The sequence below is a fragment of the Anopheles funestus genome, chromosome 2RL (genome assembly GCF_943734845.2).
Source record: "Anopheles funestus chromosome 2RL, idAnoFuneDA-416_04, whole genome shotgun sequence".
NCBI lineage: Eukaryota > Metazoa > Arthropoda > Insecta > Diptera > Culicidae > Anopheles > Anopheles funestus.
Genome location: NC_064598.1, coordinates 63,806,170 through 63,825,771, shown reverse-complemented (window position 1 = coordinate 63,825,771; position 19,602 = coordinate 63,806,170). Strand labels below are relative to the sequence as shown.

The window sequence follows — 19,602 nt, the reverse complement described above, 5'->3', positions numbered from 1 at the left end:
ATTAATATGTGATCGTAGTTACTCACGTGCATAGATGGAAGCAACTAAGCTTATGACTCAGTTTCCATATACGCAGTGTTTGAAAGTTTAGGAGTATTTAATTTTTTTGATGAAAATAAAAATTAAATTTTACAGGTCAATCAATAAGAGAACTATGCCGAGGATGGACCAATTACTATTTAAAATATTGCATACTGTTTTTCGTTAAATTATTTTAAATTATTATTTTTCTATCTAGTAAAAAACAAATTTCATTTCCGCATGCTAACAAGGAAGACTGAACTTAAAGCTCTTTACATTGATGAGAGATGATTAGAACAAAATGTGGATATACGATCATCCAATCATACTCTCGGCATTATTGATTTGTAACTAGTGTTGATTACTTACGTTTTTTATGAAAAATGTTACTTTCAGTTTCGTACCTTAATCCTAATGCCTTCTAACCGATTGTTTGTATGTGCCCAAATTATCCCAGTAATAAGGTGCGTAATTCGGCAACAAATTAATCAACATGATATTGCATCTCTCGGTAAATTTTTTCACCTTTGGATGTTGTTCTCGTAGAAAGATCCTTTAAAATGAGGAAATAAATTTCAGGCTCAATGGGGGAAACGGTTATTTGAACATATTATTGCGCCCTTTGCCGTATGCCGGAACAAAACCAGCCTGGCTGGGCGGCTAAAGTGCTTTGGTTGTTGCATTTTATTTTCATATCTTCACCAATGGATCAAACGGCTTGTTGCTTTCGGAGGCTTCTTCTCGTATCATTCTCAGGCGTGTTTGCATTTATCGCTCAAGCTTCAACTTTTTATCAGTTTCAATTCATTTGACTCGAAATAATTCATCCCACCACAGGGCGTTCTTCCTTTGCTTCGAAACAAACCGCGTTCTCGTGAACGTACTTCGCCCACCGAGTGTCACTCGGCAAACGGTTTTCAACGCATTAAATGTGAGAGTGATAAAAAAATACAAATTCAGCACCCCGAATGATTGAAATTATTCCCGCAAGAAGAACGATGTCCAGCTCCAACTGGCGAAATGAGCATTTCCGGAGGGTTAATTTCTCAACCTGTCGCCTTCACCTTGAACGGAATGGACTGGAGCGTGAGTTTGTGGAGCAAACGTTGTTCCAGTTAACGTTTACTACGAAACATTTACAAAACCGAAGAATAATAACATTCATCAAGCGAGTAAAGGAAGTGTGGAAAGTTCCCCGTTGTTGGGAGAAGTTGTCTTTTTGTGAGTTAATTTAACGCTAACGGTTTAACCTTGGCATGACAAATATATGTACATGCGAAAACGTAGGGAGATTATTCACCCACGATCAGCATTCAAGCGGTTGAGCTTTGCTTTATGATGTGAAATAATTTATTAGGGGTTTTTTTGCAAACGACTGATGCTTAGGGATTAGGCTTTGGTTGGGTGACATCGATTCATTTAATTGGAAGAAATTAGTACGCATGATGATGTGACGATAAATTATTCATGTGTTTTAAATTTCCTAAACAAAGTAATGAGCCATATTTTTGACGATCTTTCGATGCCGCTGTCAACGGATACATTTTCATGGCAGCAGTTTTGTCAAAATGGCTGTTGTAGTTTTATATGACTATCTGCATTGATTTACCTATTTTCTTTTAATGTGGCGTATTCTGATGAATATTTCATAATGGAAATTGGAAGATGATGAATTTGGAAACTTTCAAATAACGTTATCATTAACATTAGAAGTACCGGATCAGTCATTTTGGATGCAACGCTTCATTTTCATCACATTATTTTTTCGGGTTTAACAATCCTAAGGTAGTGGAACCTTGAATTTTTATATAAATATTCTATAGCACGATCTCCAATAAACAATAAAATATACTCCAACTCTTAGAAATTGTTTAGAACTTAACCACGAACGAAAAACGCTTAAAACGCTTATTAGCTCTAGCGTTAAGGTTAAGACTTAGATTCGAAGGGAAAAGCAAGTAACAAGATATTTAATTGGAATTAAAAGTATATTGAAGTCCAACAAATCGTATGTAGAATAAATAATGAATAAATAATAAAACTTTAAAAAATACCAGGAAGCTATTTTGTATATTTAATAATTCAAAAGCTAACATCACATGAAAAGATTTTAAAATGAGTTGAGTGTAGAAGTGTACACATCTTTAAATCTGAAGATCAATTTATTACAATCAACTAACTTGCAATTTATAATTTTAATGATAAATTGTTGAAAACTATTGCATAATAATAAAACTTGTCCACACATGCATACATAGAACGCATAAAGATCAATAAAAGCGTACATGAACCAATGACATTTATTTCCATCAAACATGAATATCGCTTTCGTCGATAGCAATCTAAGCTCGCTTTAGTTCGCTTCTCGTTTTCCGCCATCATACAAACATCACTCAATGTAGATAAACATCATACATCGTGGCGGATCGCAACTTCCCCTTGCGTCTGTCATCTGCGCGGATTGATAAATATATCGCCGACGTTCGGAAATGCCATTCGGAAGCATGGAAAGGTTGCACAATTTGTCCGCTGCACATTGCAGGCAGGCATAATTCTGTTGAGAACTTCGGTATCCGGTTTCGGTTTAGTTTGACGATTGCCACAGGTTAAGACAACGGTTACCGGTTTCGGGATAAGAACGTCCTAACGGTTGAGATATGAATAAAGTAAGATTTAATATATGACGTTATGCAGATTGTTGGATAACGGGTGAGCTTGGGAATGTAATAACCATCAAACTCGTGACGGACGATTTGCCGGCAAAGCAAAAGATTAATGCAGCCCGGAAACAATATTTGCTCTGATAGAAAAATGTCTTCCAAAAATTTAGATATTTTGTTGGTACATATTAAAGCTTCACTTAAACTTTAAAAATTTGTACCCAAATTCCTCAATTACATAAACCTCTGAAGAATGAAGTGTGATCATGATATGTTTTACTGCTTCTAATCAGTCTATTTCTCTTCAGTTCGCTCTGAAAACTTAGGTTACTTGCTCAAACAGCTGGTTTTTAACAGGTCTTATTCTCTGTTTTCATTCCAGTTTCGCATGTTTGGTAACTTTACAGAGAGACCAAAGAGAGGGACTTAGAGCAAGAAAGCATAAAAATGAGCATAGCCGGTTTACTAACCAGGCTGAGAGCATGCGAGAATATCAACATGTTGGAAAATTCTCTCTTAGCTTTACAAGTTGCATCTTGCAGCAGCCACAGCCAGATGATTCCCAAACTTAGGATCGATCGGAGCTTTGTGTAAACGCAGCACCGGTTCGTTGCGTGGTCGTATACGTAAAGACGGTATTTTGAAAAAAAAAAGCGGTTACATTAGTATTTATGGAGTAAGTTAATTGTTTTATCTACAGTTTGTGCTTGAAGCTGGTAAGTGAGTGTTGGAGTGTTTTGTTTTGTGAAGTTAGGTGTTTTATTTTTTGTTGTAAAAATCATTAATCTGCTGTTGCATGTGTTAAAGCACAAGATTTGTTGAAATTATTACAGTGAAGTGCTTGAAAAACGCCAAAAGAGAATTGTACACAGCACGGTACTGCTCTAGTTCTCTGCTCTAGGCAATACAAAAGTGTAACGAAACCTTCGCCATCAAACATCATGGAAAAATGCATCACAATCGGATAAGGAAGTGTGTTGCTGAGCGCATCTAAAAAAAAAAATAAGTCCGGTACTGGGTGTGGTTTACGAACGTGCACGTAATTGCGGAATTGTGAGATTTATGGATAAAAATTGAGTGAAGTGTAGTCGAACGTGGATGGGGCAAAAGGAAAATATTAAATGAAGTTTTATTATCTTCACGGTGTATCCATCCTCATCCGTCCGGCCCTCGCCGGTGGTCAGTTTTGCGAATGTATTAGGGAACAAAAAAGTGTAACGCGAAAGCAGCTGGGAAAGCGAAACGAAACGAAAGCAAAGAATGCAGCAAAGAATGCGTCCGTATGAGAAACGTGATGTTTTGAAGTGGCTTTGGATTGTGTGCACGAGCGGGTTTGAAGTGCATGTTTTTTTTTACGTGAAAAATGAGTTCGTTGTTGGTGATATGCGTCCGGCTACTAGTGATACGGTTATTAAGCCATAAAATTTCTTCAAATCCCACACCACACATCACGCTATAACTGGCAACGATTTTGGCTCGTCGAAACCGATCCGCGACCCAGGATGTTAACGTTTGCTGCGCGCGTTGGGATGCAGTTGAGGTGGAACAAATTTTAATAAATCACGACTCTTAACAAGCTACGATCGTGTGTTGTTGAACAGGGGTAACATATTTAGGGGGAAGAAAAAAATTAAGACAGAATTCATTGCTTAGAGATATTTCGAGAAATGTACAAAAATATACTTAAATTTACCTCAAAGCGATACACAACCAGCAGATGGGCAAAACAAGCCTTCGTGCCATTTTCCGTCATTTCGTAATGGAATAATTTTGCTGCCGATTATGGATGACTCCATTCGTGTGCAGACTCCAATGTGCGGGAGAAAAAAAATACCGTCACGTTGGAAGAGAAAGACAAGAAGCACACATCACGATGCAAAAAACCCATCATGTGCACCGAATGCAGTCGGCATGCACTCGTGGTGCGCGATGGTGATTTATGGATTTTCTCTAAAACCGCTTCACCCGTGCCTAGTTTAGTGCAATCAGTAACGAAAAAACCAGCCTCCACACACACACACTGTTCGCTGCAGGGCAATGACAATTGGCGGTTCGGATGGCTCAGTTGCCGGATGCTCATATTGTCGGAGGCCGGGCCTTTACAACATCGTGCAAAATGGGAAAAAAGGGGAGCGAAGAAAAAAACAACGCAGGATCTTACAAGCAAGATATGGACCCTGGCAAAAGGGTCAACCCTGAGCCGCCGAGTGTTGACCACACGACCACACTCGGAAAGCGTTGTTTTCATTCGACGTGTTTGGTTCACTGGTGTTGTGTTTTAACTCGGGTTGGCTTTCCTTATCTTTATCCCAAAGGCGTTGTGTTGAGGAAACCGGGCAACATACATACAAAGACGACCCGGTGCCAGTGTATGATTGGTACGGTGGGTAAGGTGGGTTCCCTTCATGGCACCGTGCTTAATTTATGATGGGAAAATAATAAATGAAATTACTTTCCACTCGCATACCCGAAATTCCTTCCTCCCGTGTGATCAGCTTGTTCATCCCAATGTACGTTTTTACAGTGCAAGCTTTATTTGAACCTTTCGAACGCCCACATAGCCGCACTGTTCCACTGCAAAGCGCTCTCTGCTGCTACACAGCGATTGAAGGGACGCGCTAAAGCTTCAAGGCAAACAAAATTTTCTCACCGAAAGATCATCCCGCGAAAGTGAACGCTAAAGCATAAATCATAAGTGAAGCCGCACCGTAGCACATGTGCGTCGGTGGCGGCCAGGCGAGTCTGTTTTGATACGTAGAGTATGGCTGTACAGATGAGTGGAATGTAAAGGAATTCGCTTCGAGGAAGCATGTCGGGTGCAAATTACACGTATACATGCACCCCGACTGAGAGCGATGGTGATAATGGGATGATCGGTATGGAACGAGTATTATGTGCGATGTATTACACAAGTCGTACCGGATCAGGCCGGAGAAAAATTGCATTAAATGTGAACCTGCCCCGAGTGTATGCTTATGGAGTAACATAAGGTGGAATGTAGAAGAAGAATGGAAGAGATGAAACAAAAATCTAAACGAATTAATAGAATGTAATTGGCTTTTGTTTGTAGTCGTTGTTGAGCCATGATTTGTTCCAAGAAATTTTAATGTCTTGCTTAAAACCTCAAAGTAGATGTGTTTTTTATGTGGATAATACCTTCTCAATTTTCCAAAATTGTTGATGTGTTGTTGCACTAAGATGACCTTTTGTAAAATGGTAAAATAATCCTAAAGATACAATAAGCATCTTTCAGTCTGTAGCTGCAGCATTGTAACTGCAGCAAATACTTCAAAATTCAATCATATTTTGTGGGACTTAGTAACACAATTTAATACACAAACAACACCTTCAAGCCAGCTAGCAATAAATAACGCAAACCGAATGCAGAAGATCTTTACCACCGGTCCAACCCTCTTTGCACGCTAATCATTCAATCCGATTAGCGTAATGGATTTTCCCTTTCGATCGAGCTTATAAATCTTATCTTTAACCGCTGATGCATGCCGCACAGCAGCAGCAACTTTCTTCCAACCCTGTTAGCACAACATAAAGCTAGCGTGCGGACGATCGATACAAGCCGATCCGATCTAATCATCCTTTGGTCGACTAATTGCGAAGGCTTGGCCAGCATATCCACATGCACCCTGCCCTTAGCGCAAATGTGGCCCTATTAATTCATTAGGTTGCAATAATTACAATGTGTTTAATGCAACTATTACGCAAGGAAGTGGGGAAGGAAACTAGTGTATTTTGTACCCGCACGTGGTTGCCTGTGTCGGCTTATATCGGACGTATGTCGAAGAGCACGTCGAAGATTATTTGTAACGTGACCCTTTTTCTCCTTCCTGTTCGAGTTGTTGAGAAGATTCATACCGCTTAACTTCATATGCGCAATGTTTCGACGTGATTCTTTTGAGACGTCCGCGCACAAGAAACTCTCGATCGACTTACGCCAAACAGCAGCAATGTGCTTACTGTTGCTGCCCGATCGATGCGGAACGCAGTGCAGCACATTAATCATAATGCAATTGAGTTGCAATGCGTGTCCGAGAAGGGCCGGAGACATAAATCCCTTACGGAGGAGCGAACACCGTTAATGGCGTGGACGGCTTTAAGTTGTTTGATTTCGCGATGTCCGATGAATGCTGGGTCGGTAGGTAGGTTAGGAGTTGTGGCGAAGCAAAAATCAGCCCCACAATCAATTAGCAAACGCCATCTATGAAACGACCGTTAGGTGGATTTGGAGTTATAAAGTGTTGAAAAATGATCGTAATTTAATGTGAATGGTAATTGAGCGATGATAAAAACTGGTCACATGCGCCTTGTGTAGGAAAGGGATCTTTTAGCCATGCGCGCATACGCGTTAGGTATCTTTTTCTACCACCATAACGCCAAAGTAGTGGTATGGGAACTTGGCCTGCAAATTGATCAACGATCAATCATCGGTACTTTTTACCACGCAACATATCTGTCAATCGGCAGCTTATTCACAGGCCCTGCAACGGTTGATTTGGTGGCGAGCATTGTAAGGTGGACTACTTCAATGAGTCAAATACGGGTTCGTCGCTTATGCTGACGCGGGAATCTTCCGTTTAAAAGCGAAATGAAAAAAAGGATTATACCGTGTGGGAACTCTACGCACCGCGTGTATGGTTTGCGTTTTCTAAATAGCCATAATTGGCACCCCCGGTTGACGTGAGTATGGACCAGGGCGCGTCTCGAAGAAAATGGTTCCATCTTTAAGGGAATTTCTTCATCTGATCGCTTAATGGCCGTTACGATTTGTACACAACGGCACACCAAACTGGTGCGATACGAGGATGCTTGATATCGATTGTAGGCACGATAGCGATCGTATGATTAGGTTTTCCATAGATTCCGGCTTCATCTGTGCGCCACCCGTCGTGTGATGGAAACTAATTGGTTGTGCCGGTTTGTTTTGAACGCCCGGGAACGCCGAACGGTTTGTTTGATTTGCTGCCTTAAATGAAAACTTAACCGTAGCTCATCACTGTGTGATGCCGTCAATAAATTGTTGTTGCTAATAGAAGAGCCATTTTCTATTCTCGAGCGGAGCAACAGTGGATTAGAGTTTCTCAATTTGGTCCACCACACTTGGGGGTATTTGATGAAGCTATTTAGAATTTCCCAATCATACTATAGTTAGATAAACTCGGGTTCTTAGATAGTCAATGGAAAAAAGTAATGAGAATTTTGAAAGGAAATTCTTGCGTTACTTTTATATCTTTGCTACTAACCCTTTACAACAGAATAATCTAATTGAATAATCTGTAATCTAACAGAATCTAATTGTGTGGTACATCTAGGAAATTTTTGTACATAAGAAATATTGTAAATGGATATTGTAGTTAACAGAACAATGAATAATTTTAGACATATGAAGCATATCATCGTCATATTTGCTTCGATTGGTATTCATTTGCATATTCAACAAATCGAATCGATCTCTGCTGTTGATATTAGTAGCAAACTTTCTCATGCATATAAAACAGTTTCCTATCAAGTATATAAAAATGCCCAAGGAACGCACTTTTTCCACAGAACATCGTTGAGCAAAATTGTTCCATATTCCGTCACGGTTTATTGTCGCGATCGCGCGTTAGGTCAGTTGGGACAGTCTGAGGTCGAGTCTATCATCGGATCTGTCATAAGGCTTAATAAGATCTGACAGTAAACACATGGACGCATGAGAGAATGTGCGAGTTTCAAATGCAAGAGGTTCCCGTGCAAAGCAAAGGCACCTGGCCATGAATGAAGTCAAACAGGATCGGTACAGCCTGTCAATCGTCGAATTAGTTAGGACCGGGAAGATCAGCGCTCTCTTTCTCTCTCGGGTTGGTTCGATGGTAATTGCGTGAGCAGGAGACCTCATCAGTAAGCGGATTTATGTCCGCATCAAATGAACGAGAATCATGAGTTGATCGTCAAATGAAACGTTCGATCAGTCGGGCGACATCGATGAGCGACTTAATCGGCTATGATATTGGTTGTTATTTCGTTTAACGATGTATTTCGTCTCGGCAGTAAACACTGTAGAGAGTTTTGCTTTCGATTAAACAACAGTTAATTTTTATGGACATATATATGTACATGTTTCACTTTTTTTGTATGATAATCTTATTTCACAGTTTAGAGTAAGATAAAATGATTAAAAATGATTTGCTCATCAAATTCATTTCATACTATTGTGCTACTGCTCAATTCCACCTCCAACCATGCATATTGAAATGTTCGAAACGACAAACACAGTTCTGGCGACAAATTCTCAGAATTCCACATTTCGAAAAATGGTTTCAAGTTACCCAGTCTTACGATTCAGACTAATCAATCAGCCCCGCGTACGTGACATGTGGTCTCGGACATGTGGTTCATGCTGGCACTATGGTAGCACGCTCCAGTAAATCTTAAACCAAGAGGCTGATATTGGATAGTTTCGGCAACTTCGAAGAACTTGCCCTCCTACGATTGTATCATTTTCGAGAGGCCGGTTTTCTGTTCCTTGTGTGAGGTGTCGCTCCAGCAAATGTATCTTGATGAATGGGTCCGGGTGACGTCGTATCAGAGACAATGCATCAAAACAGTTGACAGTTTTTTCTAGGTATAACATAGAGTTTTGGTGGACGTTAGCTTTAGGGATGCTTTCAGGTTGAACTAAGGGGCTTTGGGATATCTTGGAATCAAACAAGCTTTCTACAAGATAAAACAGGTTGAATATTTATGGGTGTATTAGGTACAAAAATAGATCACGTGCTAGTAGTTAGACTCAGGCCATGTTGTGTCGGATTGTTCTATTTCTAATGGCAAGTTGTTAAAAGTGCAAGTTTTTGAAGGAGTCACTGTGTGGGATGGGCACCGTTTTTGGCTAGTTTCCGATAATTGTTGGATATGGTCAGAGTAACAAAAAATGTCGTTTAACTTGAAGTGGCCAAGATGTTGCTATCTTATAGCTTATGAGCTTAAAATGTACGAGAGGGGTTTGAGTGTCGATTATATCGCTTCTTTCATTGGTTAAGCTCAAAGAGTTTCATGCTAGAAATATTGTGATATGCGTGACACTCAGTAGATGTGCATTACCGTCTTGTGTATCATATGCGTAGTGAGTGATTTTGAAATTTTATTAATAAACACACACACACACAAACCTGGATAAGTTTCGCAAAGTCAATTACATCTAACACCCGCCTTAAGAGATGGGTATTCTGCGTCTGCGTTTCGCGTATGGGTTATGACCGCATACAACAACACAACGAGCAGCGGCCCTGGAAGTGCAGCTTTCCGGTGCGTTTCATCTAACAAATGATGTTATTAGTGTGAAAAATGTGCTCACCTTTCCCCTGCATTCACTGTCGAAGGGACATACAGTGCAGAATCTTCTGGTTGGAGTACACTTTTTCTTCTATACACGAATTTAATCTATTCCTTTTCTTCCTTTACCCAACGTCTTTACGGCAGCGAAAGAAGTGAGAAAAAGGTTCTTGGTCGTGGAACCGTTCGTTAAGTGATGAAAAATAGTTGCACGCGAGTATTAAGTAATTGCATCCCGGTTTAGCAGAAAGCGTGCACACGCAATGGCTTCGGTCGATCGATCGCAGGAAGCAGGATAAATCACACTAATGAGGGTAAGTGATGCAAATGATGTTCTTTAAATGCGTTACGTTGTAAATAGTACATATATTTTCCACGGTCTAGTTCAAAGCGTTAAATAGAAAGCTTTCTGATGCAATTGAATAAGTGAAGTCAAAAGTATCTTCAAGTGTTTACAAATAGGTACATATGTTTCAATTTCTTTTTTTTTAATTTGTTTATTAGAACATTGAATATGAAAAGTACCTCCATTAAGTATTTGATTGTATAACGCATGGGTGGGAAAAATATAAGCAACATTGTTATTGTTATTTTTGTGTGTGTAATGTTACACACATATACACTAAAATATTATTTCTTTCCGAATACCATGTTCTCCATAACTTTAAACATAAAAAAATTTCTTGGCCATGTACAACACAGTCAACAAGAAGCTATCATTACCCACTTGCATCCGTTTGATCTCAACTATCAGTTACTGTTCCGGAAAGCTAGCAAAAATAAGATAATCCTGCATCCCTTCTCTGTTCACTACAATCCATCCCCTTAACACCGTTCGGACACGCTCTACATCATTCACCAAAAGCCGACGAACCCCCGAAACAATAATCGAATTTGATCTTGGCCTTGAGTAGTTGATCGGGGCACCGCCCACCAAACAAGGAAAGCATTGCAAATGTATGGCCAGGGTAGAATGAGGAAGGATTGCAAACCCATAATCTTCCTTAACGCTCAGACATACTTTCATGGACAGATATTGCTTCGAGAGCAATATTGGTAATATTTCCTCCTTTGCTGGCACATGTTTCAGCTATTATTTTTCTCTGCAACACTTTGTGCTCCGCTTGTCTGAATACCTTTTGTTGTTGATACTCACCGGAAGGAACAAGGTGAAGATTGGTTTTCAAAGCTCGGATTAGTGCGTTGTGTCAAGTCGCTTGGATCGATGTTTGGAATTCCGCTTGACGGTCGAAGATCTCGACGTAATGCCCAAAGGGATTTCCTTTCGATGGAACTTGATCAAAAGATCGGGCTAGAAATGTGAAAGAAGTGAAGAATGCAATTATCGGTAGAGAAAGGGGAATTGGAAACGAGAGTGAAGAGAGAGATTTTTACCGATCATTCTTGTATACCGATCCCGGTGGAGCCATTTGCCAATCATTTGGTTGGGTCCGTGGTTCTTTGCAATCGTGATACAACAAAAACCCAACCGCTTGTTATGGTTTCGTAGGATACAATCCGTCCCTTAAGGGCAACATGGAAACACGATGGGGGATGTTTCTATTTACCTGCGCTCGTGAAACCACTGACCGGTGAAGGCGCGTAAAATAGCTTTCGTAATTTTGCATCGGAATTTTGCGCGGAGTGGTAGATAAAACGGCACTAAAAAGCATCGAAAGCGAGAATGTTTCAAATTGTTCCGATAGTACGATAATGGAGCATACCAGTTGTTGTAATGGGAAAAAAGGTATCTGATCTCGGGAACGTTTTTGAAGTGCAAGGAGTGGTTGCTAAAAGATAGATATAATATGATTATTACCTTTCAGAACTCCGATTCTTAGTCGAACAATCAAGCCCTTAAGGGGCAAATTTTGTGTTGTATCGGTTGCGTGGAGTTTGTGTTGATTTTTTTTTTATCTTCTGCATATTTCTCTTGTCCATGCGTCCAATCGTCGTATTCCGGGCGTGCAGGTCGTTTGTTAACGTTAAATTATATTCCAATAAATATTTAGCGCCTTTGTTTTATGTCTGACTTTACGCTGCAAGACGATTGACGCGATGGGTCAAATGGGCAATCGCGTTGGAGTGGTGCGTGTCGTAAAGTACGCGAACAGAACGGTTCGCTCATGTTGCGTATGACTTTAATTGCATGGTGCGCTACGGTGCGAAAGTGGCTGCAGTTTTTCGTTGGCGTTAAGTACGGGTGTAATTTGATATAATTTCGTGTGTTGTAGTTTTTTTGATCGCCGATGAAACCGAGTGGTTCAAGGCAAAAATGGAGCAATCTTTCAAGTTGTGGTAATGGAGAAGTTTATGACACTTTTTGCCCGCTATTGTTGAGTGGTGTGAGATAGCTGTTACGTATTGGCGAACGTGGAGATAATTGTGAATTACTTTCAATAATTGTTTTGGACATATTGTCCTCTTATATTCATACACAAGACAGAACGAGAGATCAAATTTTTATTCTGGAATCGTTTTGCAATTGCGTTTCTAGTTCTTTTCTTTCATTTCAAAAGCTGAAGAAAACCGAAACTCAAACAGCTGGTAGCTGATTGTTCAATAGAAAGGAGAGGAATAGTGATTGTTATCCACTTCCTTCTTGAAAGTATTCAGCCAAAATAATCGACTGCAGTTGTAATGGGTCTACACGGGTATGCATAGAATTTTCATTCTATAGGTATGTAATTATCTCAGAGTGTATTCCTTGAGAGTATATCTTAAATTTGTTGCACAGACACAGGTGGGCTTTTGTAACCAGGGAATTTTAACTACTATCTATAGAAACTTCCTTACAAAGAGTAGCACGTAGTGGTGATCTATTTATCGGTCTGCTGAGAGAAACCCTAAAATTAGGATCTTTTGTTTCCAAGAAATCAACTATTATATTTGAACCTCGTCGATAGCTTTTATCTTTCCAAATCGATTAACTCCTTGAAGATTAAGAAAAATAATTGCAACATCGTGCACAAACGGCCATTCTTGTATATTTCGGTTAAAATTGCGTTTCTATCCTCCAACCGGAAATAATCGGAATTGGTAATGGGTAATTGATTTCAATGCCCCAGTGGAGTTCAAATGAAGAGCATCTTCCTCTCGTAAAGCGTGTTGATTAAAAGCTAAAAACCGGTAGCAAGATGAAGAGATCTCATGCAAGAGATGAGCACACGCTAGATCATGACGATGATGATGCAAACCGATGAAAGGTACCAGCAGGGCTGGCTTTATGTCTCCGATTAAAGTTCTTCCAGTGCTCCTCCGTCTTCTCCCTAAGGCGTGTCTGAGAGTGCAAGAAGAAGAAAAAACGATGGATCGAAATTCTAGCCATTTTAATGTGAAATCGAAAACCGAACCTGAGTGCCGGTGTACGACTACAGCCGATAGATAGGGTTAACGTTTCACGCGGAAATGGATCGCTGTGTAATGAGAAGCAAATAAATAGAAGCAAAAGAAAACAACATCCTACGATGGGATTGCTCCCGTTGCGCGTCAGATGGATAGAAGTTTTCAATTTCATTGACCACCGCCGGGAATGGAACTAGGTAGCTCGTGGTCAGCATGGAACGTGGAACCGGTTCAGCAGCTAATCATCACTCAGCTCGAATGGCACTGGGTCCAACCGCATCTTACCAGGTCGACGACAATCAGACGTATGCTAGAGGATTGAGTGCCTTTCATGACGTTTGTATTTTTCATTTCACGCGCGAAAAAGGGATGCAAACATATTTGAAAAGAAGTGCACACCGGAGGAGTTATATTTTCATGGCAAAAGCTACCGGATGGGAAAAGTATGCCGTCTGCTAAGGCTGCCGTTTGCATTTCCTTCCCATCGGCGTCCAATTCGTAACGCGCAACGAAACGAACGAAGGAAGTCCCACATGGAAACGTCGCGAGTAAAGTGTCATCCACGTACCGTGCGGTGGGAAAAATTTTGTGCCAGCAAAATATTCCGAAACGGCCCCGTCACCGTACAACAAGGCGGTCGTCGCACAAGTCTTCCATTGATAAGGAGTGAAAAGGAAACTGTCAAGACGATAGGCGAGTTTTTACTTTTATCGAGTACGTGTGTATCGCGTGTGGACTAAGCTGTTTAGATGATATGTCACACGATCGGAAAGACAGGAACGACCTCGATGTCATGGACATCATGTACAGGTGGAACACTCACGTGCATACGCTGTTTCATGGTTATCGGGCGCACCGTCAGTATGATAGCTGCTGTCATGAAGTACAGTGAGTAGCAAATGAATATCTTCGTGCATAGATTTGAAACATAACAAATCCACTAGCCGGAAAGATTAAGCCACCAGACGGGCGGAGAAAATTGGTTTAGAAAGAAGCGACAACCATCATTAGATTGAGATTATTGCAAATAAATTCGAGTGCTTGTTAAAGATTACTAAGGTGATGTGATTTTGTTATACTGTATAAATCATCCGCACGTTATACAGAAATATCAAACTTTATTTAACATTACATCGAATTATCATACCAGAATTATTTAATCTATCTTACCCTTGCGTGAAATATTCGCTCAAGGACTAAAGAAATTATGTATTTTGTTGCCGTAGATTGAAATAGTAGTTAAATTTATGCTTCCAAAAACATATTTTCTGTTCCTGCTAAAGATCGCGTTGCAATACCGTTTGCATAACGTCGAGAAAGCTAACATCAATGGATCGTATGACCGAGACTTAAACGCCACATGACATAAACTTTAACCAGAGTCAGAGTTAATCAGATCATTTTTCTTCAGTGCTACAATTTAAGCAGCTTTAGAAAGGATAACTCGTTGCACTTGGGGCTCTGCAACTGTGACACATGATTTGAGATATTTTTTTACCAATCTCTCCAAACGCTCCTGCGGGTCGTGCGAAATATGACCGTTAGCAATGTGAATGTCACTGGCCTTGATCGGTCATTAAATGGGGTACAGCTGCGTAGAAGGGAAAGGGTAATGAAGGTGGTGGCAAAGAGAGCCTGAAAGCAGATTCGTAGTTGCACGTTGCACCATGGCAATGGTTCGTTAACGCTTGCCATTTTACCACAACGTCACTTCACTTTCGATGCACAGACAAAAGACTTCAATCAGGTCCCAAGCGAGGAACCTTATTTTTATTTTGGTTGTGTCTCTCGCTTGACAGATCGAATCCGAAATGGATACGCGTGATGATGTGGGCTGATTTTGGGGTGATGGTGTGTGGTGAAAAGGCTCGAAAATGAGTTAAGATTGAACAATGGTTGTATTTTTTTTGCGGCCGGATGCATGTCTACATGCTGCTAGTGGCCCCAAAAATCACCACCCGACACCAAGACGAATTGAAGAGCCGTTTGATCGGAAATTGGTTCGTTCGTCAATGGATTAGTTTTTTTTTCGTACCTACGAGAGCGTGGATACGCGCGGAGTGCGAAGGGACCAAAACGAACCATTTGAGATTACAGTTTGTTTTTACGCCCCGTAAAAATGCTAGCCCCCACCGTAAGGGTGCTCGCTCATTGCCGACGAACACACCATAAACGGGTTGACCTATTTCATCCCATCGGCAAGCGTGCGAAGCATTTGTATCTGTTAATCACCTGGTATGTAACCTTCTAACCTGGAACAATTGTGTGATGGTCTTTTCAGTGTTGCCGTTTGAAGCTGTTGCTGCTGCTTTCGCGAATGAATCAGCGCCAATTGTTTCATCGGACCGATGCAGAAGCATAACACTTTCATCCAACTCATCCATCCATCAGTCCATCCGTCGTTTGCTGGCGTTCTGGTAACCGGTAGGCAGCTGGCAGAGAACGGAATCAATTAACCATAATTTTCTGTTTATTTTCCTCCTTCTCTTGTTTCATGGACCGTGGACCGGTGGACGGCACTTTTGGTTCTTTCACTTCGATCGAAACGAAACTGACAACGGATTGCGAAGTGGACGATATCCGCGTCTCCCGCAGCGTTTTGTATGGCCGGCCGCTTGATATGTTTTTGCTCCTTGCTTTTGATATTGTGCTTTTGTTTAAAGTTATTTTTTGTTCTCGCGGCAACACTTTAAGAATGTATCTTTCAGCGAGGGCACACGGTTATGTCTATGCTGTTTTATTGTTTTTACCGGTGGCTGAGCTTCTGGAGCACCGTTGGTGTTTTCCGGGCTGCGGCAGCGCAGTTTATGACAATAATCTAAATTTATAATTATGTTATTCTGCTAATTATCGACTTTTAAGCATCCAACACCGGCTGCTGGTTGAAGATGGTGTGTTGTTGGGTTGAACCAAGCACAACAGTGGCTATAAAGCGTGCGCAGTTCAGTGAGCTTTGCCAGCACAGATTCGGTTGAATTCTTTCCGGATTCTAAGATAATTGATGTTTTCCTTGTGTTTCGGGAGTTGCTAAATGGTCACTCATTAAGAGGTCAGAACCACTGTTTCGGGAATGCTAGCGTTAAAATATTGAGCAATAAGAATATGACAGCGTAAAGTATAGTTTATGTGATGTACGGGTTCTGACGCATGGAAAATATTGAACTGTATCAATTATAACGGCAATTCGTGAAAATTTCCACAGCTCACTTTATTTTTCAATGACTCATAATTAAATATTGATTACAATAATTTGCTCTTAACTGCTTAACTGTTAAAGAGTAAAACGACTCTTAACTTTTTTGTCCTTTTTTGTTGCTAAATATTTTTTGCACTTTCAATGTCCCTCGTGCTCTTCTCACTTCTTAGTTTAACAACCTCTAGGGTCACGTCGGCTATTTCTGGCTTACTAGACTTATTTGTACCACGAAGCCACGATATTCAGTCCTTGTTGCCATGGTCCTTTCATTTGGAACTGGCGCCGTTTATCACATACACCATTGCTATGTTGCATGTTAGTATTGAATTTTCTTTTGAACATTCTTTGATTAAGCGTACACTTAGGTATGGTGAGAAAAGTATAACAAAATCGCAAATTACATTATAAACTTTTGCCAAGAAATCCATTCTACTTACACGCGTTGTGTTTAATGTAATTCCTGATAGTGTAAAGCACTCTGGGTTGATTGATGAATTTACACTTTCCGATGCATTTAACAAACGAGCTCTATACCTCGGAAAGCTATAATTTGTTTCTAGTCAAAGATAAAGCATTTTCATTATCGCAAGTCACATTCAGCACGGTATTGTCAATGATTAATGACGCAAAATCGTAATATTTACTGCAACAAATCTAATTACACCTTCGCAATAATCAGCACAGACCGAGATAAAAACGATGGGAAACTTCAACATCTACAGTAATGCTTGTTCACTAGAAAACTCTACCATAAACAAGGGAATGGTGTAGAGCGTGGCAGTGAACAAAACTCGATAATAACAGTGCCCACCGATCATGACACAGAAACGTTCCAGCAAAACAAGCAAGCAAGCATAGGGCACCGTCCGCTTGTATAGCACAAGTAATCCGTGGCTGATTGGAAGCTCACCAGAAGGATGTTGGATGAAGCGTTTTTTTTTATTTTCACTCGTTCTGCAGCAAGTGCCAGTACGATTCTTTAACCGGCGAGGTTGGGTGGGTTAGGTGGTTGATCAATGTGAAGGGAGATTGTATACATTGCACAGAAATTGACACGATTAACGTAGCCACGAACCATGAAAGCACCGCGCACGGAAAGGGATTCGCTGAAAGTGTCCAAAGATAACCATACATGCGGCAAATGGTCATTCTAGAGTTGCGTGTAGCAAAAAAAAGAACATTTGCTTGATATTGAACCTTGTTACCAGTCGTGTGTTCAAAGTCAACCAGCATGATTAAATGTTTAAACTTTACCTGTAAGCCATTTAACACCTACTTTGCCTGTCTATTGCTATTAGACCGGTGGAGAATGCTTGAAATAAGTCCGGCTAGAATGTGTTGATAATGAGACATAAAGCTCATTGAGTCGCGTTGAGCTAAGTGTGAAAACTTCATCAAGATTAGGAAGTCCTGTAAGTAGCTTCGGTTTGATTTGAAGCGAATTTACGGCAACAGTTCACATGAGGCACTAGAACAAGTGGTTAGTTTTAATCCAATCATGGATTGGTTTGGTGAATTGCAGAGCAATCATAAAAGCTTCACTTATTTTGTGGCTTTCAACTTGATCAAGCAAAATGAGTGTTCTTTCATTTCGTTCCAGGAAACGATTTTACCAAAAAGTAAACAAATTGTTACCGTAATTTCCTTCCTGGTTTTAGCGAGCCTTAAAGAGGTCATTATGTTCTTGATGGTGCCGTCAACCTGGATGCAGAAGGTGCGATCATGAGTGGAAGAAACTACCTCGCTTGAAATGGTTTCTCGATCACCGAAGGCCTTTCGAAGTATCTCTAAAAGAGGAAAATAATTGATGTACAATAATTCCATCATGAGCCATAGTGGGCGAACATCGCAAGACCTACGGCCATAAGTGACTGATTTTGAAGTGAGTTGCAGGCAAGCGGTGTAGCTGTAGCTTAGGTTATCTTCGGATCTCTTGCCCGACCATCTTCGGACGTCCGTAACGATCGTCGGGAAAGGAGCTGTCGAGAAAGAGGGAGAACATTGGAACAGGTCGATGCGAAGATCCCTTTTAACGCCTCGGCACGGTGGTCGAGCTGGTACGCTTTGATGGTTTTATTAATCGATAAAGACGACAATCGAATCAGTGGAACGAGGCTTCTGAGGGTGGCATACATGCACAAGAAGCTTAGCGATGGTCATCACTATAGCCTTTTAAAGACATACCTTCGTTGGAACGACGCCAAGACAGACGATTTGAGACTAAAGTTACTGCTGGTTAGAAAATGTCTCTAGTTATTGGCCAAGAGGGGTGTAAGCGATTCTTGCTGTCAATGTGTTTGGTTAAAATTGTCAACTCTCTCTCAATAAGTATGACGAGAGTAAAGAGAATTAAAAATGTATGGAGTGAAAAGAAAAATCATTATGGAAATTAAATACACATTTTACTGCATCGCCCATCGGCATCGATTCCTCCTGGTGGGATTTGATGGCAAATTAAAGGTATTCATAAGATTTTAATTTATACCTCCAACGCCAACCCTCTCATCGCCACCAATCTGTCCATACAGTTTCTTCGGATACTGCAGAGAAGGTATGCGATTGTGGTAGTTTCTGATCGTTCACCTCATCATGGGCCGTGTGATCAAGTATGATAGGAGATTAAGGCACCCTACACGAGCGGTTAGCAATCGGAACCGAATTGATCGGGCTGTTTTATCGAGCGGTCCAAACACAAAACATTGCATTTGATGGGCGCTGACCACCCAGGTTGACCCGGTGCAGTCGACTGTTTGTGGGTAAATTGACTCTTTTTGTGCCCCCGCTTAACGCTGCGTGCGGTTTTTGATTTTCTCCAAGGGTTTGTGTTGAAGAATCATTGGATTAAAATAGCCGGTTCGGTTGTTGTGGGTTAAAACTGGTTGGCAATCCGGAGAAGTAATTGCATAAGGGTGTTATTTGATCGTTAGCCTGTATTCGTGTTTGTTGCTGTGTTCGTTTGCTTGGGCTATCTCAAATACTGAGATTTGCTTTGTATGGCAATTGCCATTAAGATTATTTCCAATCAATGTAATTTTAGCAAAGAGCAACACATCA

The 19,602-nt window shown here is 40.7% G+C and overlaps 1 protein-coding gene across 1 annotated transcript in view; it reads left to right on the top strand.

Moving 5' to 3' along the window:
* Nucleotides 1-160: 160 nt before the first annotated feature.
* LOC125766131 (uncharacterized) overlaps nt 161-19,602 on the top strand; it is a 40,664-nt gene continuing 21,222 nt past the window's right edge. The window contains exons 1-2 of the mRNA XM_049431805.1: nt 161-3,397; nt 10,155-10,321. The gene's annotated coding sequence lies outside the window, so the exon portion shown is untranslated. The remainder of the gene's footprint in view (nt 3,398-10,154; nt 10,322-19,602) is intronic.